Genomic DNA, 6486 nt, shown 5'->3' on the forward strand with positions numbered 1-6486 from the left:
GGTGATCTACCTTTACGCATGTCCCTAACAGCTGCCTCACACTCCTGCAATGTGACAGGGCCATCTAGCTTTGTGGAGTCAACAGTACCAAGACGGGGTAGTTTAACGTCCATCCATCCATCCATCCATCCATCTTCGTCCGCTTATCCGGTGTCGGGTCGCGGGGGGAGCAGCTCCAGCAGGGGACCCCAAACTTCCCTTTCCCGAGCAACATTAACCAGCTCCGACTGGGGGATCCCGAGGCGTTCCCAGGCCAGGTTGGAGATATAATCCCTCCACCTAGTCCTGGGTCTTCCCCGAGGCCTCCTCCCAGCTGGACGTGCCTGGAACACCTCCCTAGGGAGGCGCCCAGGGGGCATCCTCACCAGATGCCCGAACCACCTCAACTGGCTCCTTTCGACGCAAAGGAGCAGTGGCTCTACTCCGAGCTCCTCACGGATGACTGAGCTTCTCACCCTATCTCTAAGGGAGACGCCAGCCACCCTCCTGAGGAAACCCATTTCGGCCGCTTGCACCCTGGATCTGGTTTTCGGTCAGTGACCCAGCCTTCATGACCATAGGTGAGGGTAGGAACGAAAACTGACTGGTAGATCGAGAGCTTTGCCTTCTGGCTCAGCTCTCTTTCGTCACAACGGTGCGATAGATGGAATGTAATACCGCACCCGCTGCGCCGATTCTCCGACCAATCTCCCGCTCCATTGTCCCCTCACTCGCGAACAAAACCCCAAGGTACTTGAACTCCTTCACTTGGGGTAAGGACTCATTCCCTACCTGGAGAAGGCATTCCATCGGTTTCCTGCTGAGAACCATGGCCTCCGATTTAGAGGTGCTGATCTCCATCCCAACCGCTTCACACTCGGCTGCGAACCGATCCAGTGAGTGCTGAAGGTCGCACTCACTGAAATCGACGACAATCCCCCGTCATCCTCCAGCTCTGCCTCTAACATAGGGCGTATTAGTCGGATTCAGGAGTTCCTCAAAATGCTCCTTCCACCGCCCTATTACCTCCTCAGTTGAGGTCAACAGTGTCCCATCCTTACTGTACACAGCTTGGATGGTTCCCCGCTTCCCCCTCCTGAGGTGGCGAACAGTTTTCCAGAAGCACTTTGGTGCCGACCGAAAGTCCTTCTCCATGTCTTCTCCAAACTTCTCCCACACCCGCTGCTTTGCCTCTTTCACGGCAGAGGCTGCAGCCCTTCGGGCCCTTCGGTACCCTGCAACTGTGCCTAGTTTAACGTCAGTCAAGAAAATATCGCTGACACGTTTGTCAAAGTTATTTTCCGACTTATATAACTCCTGATAAAAGGAGGCAAAAGTGGTATTTACTTTCTTTGGGTCACATTGTATAGTGCCGTCTTTGTCTTTAATGCAAAAAATATCAGCAAAGTGCTCATCTGCCTGAAGTTTCATTGCTAGTAGATGACTGGGCTTTGAGGAATTAAAATAGTAAGTTTGCCTTGTTTTGTGCATGAGGAATTCTGAATGGCACCTCAGAATAGAGTTAATCTCTTTTTTAATCAGTTCCTTCTGTAGAGCTGTGTGGTCGTTAAAATTATGATGCAGAGAGGCATCAAGGGTTGCATATTTTAATTCTAAAGCTTCCAATTTGGCAGCACGTTCCTTATTTCGTGTTGAAGCGTATAAAGTGGTGTTACTCCTTATAAAGCCTTTCACTGCCTCCCAAAGTATTCTCGGATTGGAAACAGAGCCGACATTAAATTACAAACATTTGCTAAAATTTGTTTCAAACTGAGTTTTGAATGTTTCATCTCGCAATAAGGAGGAATTGAAACGCCACCTGGGGGCTTTAGTGGAGGACGAGCGAACAGTGACCGAACAATATATTGGTTTATGATCAGACCAGGTAACCAGAATTAAATGCATGTTTTGAATATTTTGAAACAGATCTTTAGAGGCAAAAATAAAATCTAATCTTGAGAAGGATTTATTTATTTTTTTAGAAGTCTTTTAGGGAAGGGTTTAGCAGACGCCAAACGTCGACCATGCCTGTTTCGGATGCCCAATGGCGCAACGCCTCAGACGCAAGATGTTGGTCCCTAGTCTCACTGCCACCTGTTCTGTCCATGCCGCTGTCCCACACCGCATTGAAATCTGCTCCTAGAACTAAATGAAACCCTGTGAGATCAAGCAAGGATTTAGTTAATAATTCAAAAAAGTACCATCAAATGCATTAGGGGCATAAGCAGAAATAAGTGCAATGTTTTTCCCATCCATGCAAATTTTTGCAATGTGTATCCGACCTGCATCATCCGCCCAGGAGTCAATCACATCAAATTTTAGTTTGCGTTTACACAATACCATTACTCCTTTACATTTTGTAGCTGCAGATGAAGTTGCAATAGGGTGATAAAACGTATTGGCTAATCGACCCACATCTTTGGACAATAAATGTGATTCCTAGACCATAGCAAAATCTATATTTTTCTTGTGGAGAAATTCAAGTACAGTGGTCCTTTTGTGTGGAATGTTAAGACCCCTGGCGTTGACCGAAATGAGATTTAGAGCCATCATATGTTGGGAAAAATAGTGACATAAAAAATTGAGTTGTCTCCACAACAGTAAGAGAGAAGTCTGGATCCATAAAAGAAAAACACCCCAAAAAAGAAAAAGAAAAAAAATCTACCTCCCTGATAAATCCACAACTGGATAACCAACTCAAGGAACTAAGAGTTTCTGGCCACTTAAGTGTGGCAGCGGCACCACCAATTATCAAAAAGCGAAACAGCAGCAGTGTGAACATTTTCTTCAACATTAAAACATCTGCCTTATAACAGTGCGGAACGCCTTTGACGGACCACAGCGCTCCCAAAGACGCACCCCACCTGACAGACAAAAAAAAAAAAGAAAAATGCCTACCTGTTAATAATGCCCCCATAGTCTACAAATGTAATAAAGAAGTAAAGACAATAACAGTCATGAGGACAGAGTGGTAGATCTATGTTATGAGGTATATTACAGGTAGTGATGCAAGACAGTGCAAAAATTGGGCAAAAAAACAAAACATCACCAGCCTCCAGCATTACAAACCCGAAATGTTCATCTAAATTTCTATCAGAGGGGGAGGTGGAGATCGAAACAAATTACATTGTCATACCGGGGACACTCTGAAAGGTGCAAAAACAGGGGGCACAATTGCGCAAGGCGGGTGAAAATAGAAGGTTTTTGATGCATTTCAGGGCCTTCTTGGGATCTTCAAAACGATGCTTTATCCCACTTGGCGTTGTGAATGAGAGCACTGCAGGATAGCCGATGCCAAACGGGATCTTGGCTGAGTGAATCAGACGTTTACACTCCAAAAAGGAGTGTCGTCATTCCTGCGTGGCCTTGGAGAAGTCTTGAAAGAAGCTTATCTTATGGTTCTGCCAGCGGACGTCCTCGATCTCTCTAGCAAGTTGTCTCACCCGCTCCTTCTGTTGAAACCTCAGGAAGCGCACGATGAATGGCCTTGGGGGGGCTCCGGGCTTAGCTGGTAGTAGCGACCGATGAGCACGCTCCAAATCTATGCCCCCATGGAAGTCATCCTGAAGGATTTCGGGGAGAGTGACCCTCAAAAACAGTATGACATCTTTGTACTCAACACGTTCCGGGAACCCATAAATGCGTAGATTTACTCGCCTTTCCCGATCCTCGTACTCAGTTAGTTTGCGTTCAGTTTTTCAACCTCAGAAGCCGAGGCCGAGGGCGAGAGGCCGCGCTGCCTCTCCACCTCCTCCAGCATATCAAGACGAGCCTCCGCGCTAGTTATCCTAGTTACCATGTCGGCTAGCTTACCCTCAATCGCCTCAACAGCTCTTCTCGTTTCTGAGACGTCCTTGCGGATATATGCGAAGTGTTTGGCTTGTTCGTCTGATAGTTTCTGCAGAAGCTCGTGTATTTTAGCAGTGGATATGGACTCATCAACGTCTTCACGTGTCGGCGATACAGGAGAGGCCTGGGCGGCTTTTGAGCTAGCGGTAGCCCTGACGCTTTGCTGTTGTTGAGACACATTTTCGTTTTTCTGGGGATTTAGCATCTCGGCAGTGGGAGAGGCTTATAATGAGCAAGTTATGAGGAAAAAGCAATGTGATAGATTGCGAATGCCTATATATTCACGCGAAATGTAAACTGGTGGTGCCGCAACCTCTAGCCCAAGCAGCCATCTTGCTCGGCGCCATCACGTGACCCCCCCAACCCAGCTACACTTTATATAAATTTTATTATATTAGTGTTAATGGGTTTATATCAGACCCGTCGCCAGACCTCAGTCTTAAGGGGGGCATATGAAATACATGGGAGGGCACAATTATTATTAGCGTACAGTACGTATATGTATAATAATCATATACTCTTGTTATACTATTCACACGTAATCATCACGTTAAACATAACCAACAGCAATATGACCAGGTAGCCTATATAGCCTACAACACATTACATAGAAGCAATGTTATGAATATCCATAAAACACTTGACTATACAATATATTAGATGTAACACCAGAAGCATCACTCAAACATTGCATTTTAAAGCAGTTAACAGAAGGATATGCATTGTTATGCATGTGCCATGAGACACACACGCACGCACGCGCACACACACACACACACACACACACACACACACAGACACACACACACACACACACACACACACACACACACACACACACACACACACACACACGCACGCACGCACAGAGACTTTGAACCTACCGGTACTTTGAGTGGAGGCAGCATGTCCTCTCTCCAGTCCCTCCTGTCATTTGAAGCTGCATGCTTATTTAAGCCCTTGTCTGTAAATCTTAAACCCCTTAATGAAGAAGGTCGCGTCCGATGATACAGATGTGAATTTCCTGCAGGCATAACAAAATGCGGAGTCCTTTTCCACCGAGTAGCCTACGCAAGCCAGTCCCTGTTCAAATACCAGCTAGAGGAAAATTATCAGGTTTTTTTTAACCAAACATTTTGACTGGATATTTCCTCAACACAACCTTTGGGTTTGTCCGTCACACCCCCTGATTCAACAGTTAGCTAGTTGTGGCCCAAATGCTGCCCCAGTCGCAGTTGCACTTGACCTGCAGGTCCTGCCAGGCCCAGGGTCGGGCTCCACGGAGCTACTACTAGCATCAGGATCAGACTGTCGTCCAGGGGCTCCTTCTCCAACGACAACATCAGGAGGCGTCGGTGCCGTATCCAGTTTGGCAGAGGAGAATGTTGGTGGGCTTTTCAACCACTCACGGATATCCATGACGAACTGAAGCGAGTAAGCCGGCGAAAACTCATCCAGCTTTCAAAAATGTGCGGTAACTGTTGAGCAGCTACACTGACGTAGGCTACGTCACGTCGTAGCCTAACTTTCTTTTTAGTAAGGCCGTGATAGGCTGTTGCAGTGTAGATTCCCATCAATCAAACACAAATCACACCATTGTTTATTTATATTTTTAATGTTTTAATGATAAAGAATGCAACATTAATGCAACACAAAATTAGCAACTATGATAATATAAAATTAAAGTAATTTTTTTAAGAGGTCTGTGCCTCAAGTGGGGGGGCACAAGCATTTTTGGGGGCGGGCCCGGCTCCCTATGGCCCGCCCATAGCGACGGGTGTGGTTTATATATACATGTTATATTAGTGTTGTTTAATATAAACTATTAAACTATTATGTCCCAGTTCAGGGTCTGCAGCCCTCGGAGGCTGATTGCATCCCAGCACACGCCGAAGGCGGTCCACCGCTGGAGCCCCCTTTTAGATACCTGGGGCAGGCCATGACATCACCATATACATCCATGGTCATATCATTATGAAATGCCATGACATCACCATATACATCCATGGTCATATCGTTATGAAATGCCATGACATCACCATATACATCCATGGTCATATCGTTATGAAATGCCATGACATCACCATATACATCCATGGTCATATCATTATGAAATGCCATGACATCACCATATACATCCATGGTCATATCGTTATGAAATGCCATGACATCACCATATACATCCATGGTCATATCGTTATGAAATGCCATGACATCACCATATACATCCATGGTCATATCGTTATGAAATGCCATGACATCACCATATACATCCATGGTCATATCGTTATGAAATGCCATGACATCACCATATACATCCATGGTCATATCGTTATGAAATGCCATGACATCACCATATACATCCATGGTCATATCGTTATGAAATGCCATGACATCACCATATACATCCATGGTCATATCGTTATGAAATGCCATGACATCACCATATACATCCATGGTCATATCATTATGAAATGCCATGACATCACCATATACATCCATGGTCATATCATTATGAAATGCCATGACATCACCATATACATCCATGGTCATATCATTATGAAATGCCATGACATCACCATATACATCCATGGTCATATCATTATGAAATGCCATGACATCACCGTATACATCCATGGTCATATCGTTATGAAATGC

The sequence above is a fragment of the Perca fluviatilis genome, chromosome 19 (assembly GCF_010015445.1).
Source record: "Perca fluviatilis chromosome 19, GENO_Pfluv_1.0, whole genome shotgun sequence".
NCBI lineage: Eukaryota > Metazoa > Chordata > Actinopteri > Perciformes > Percidae > Perca > Perca fluviatilis.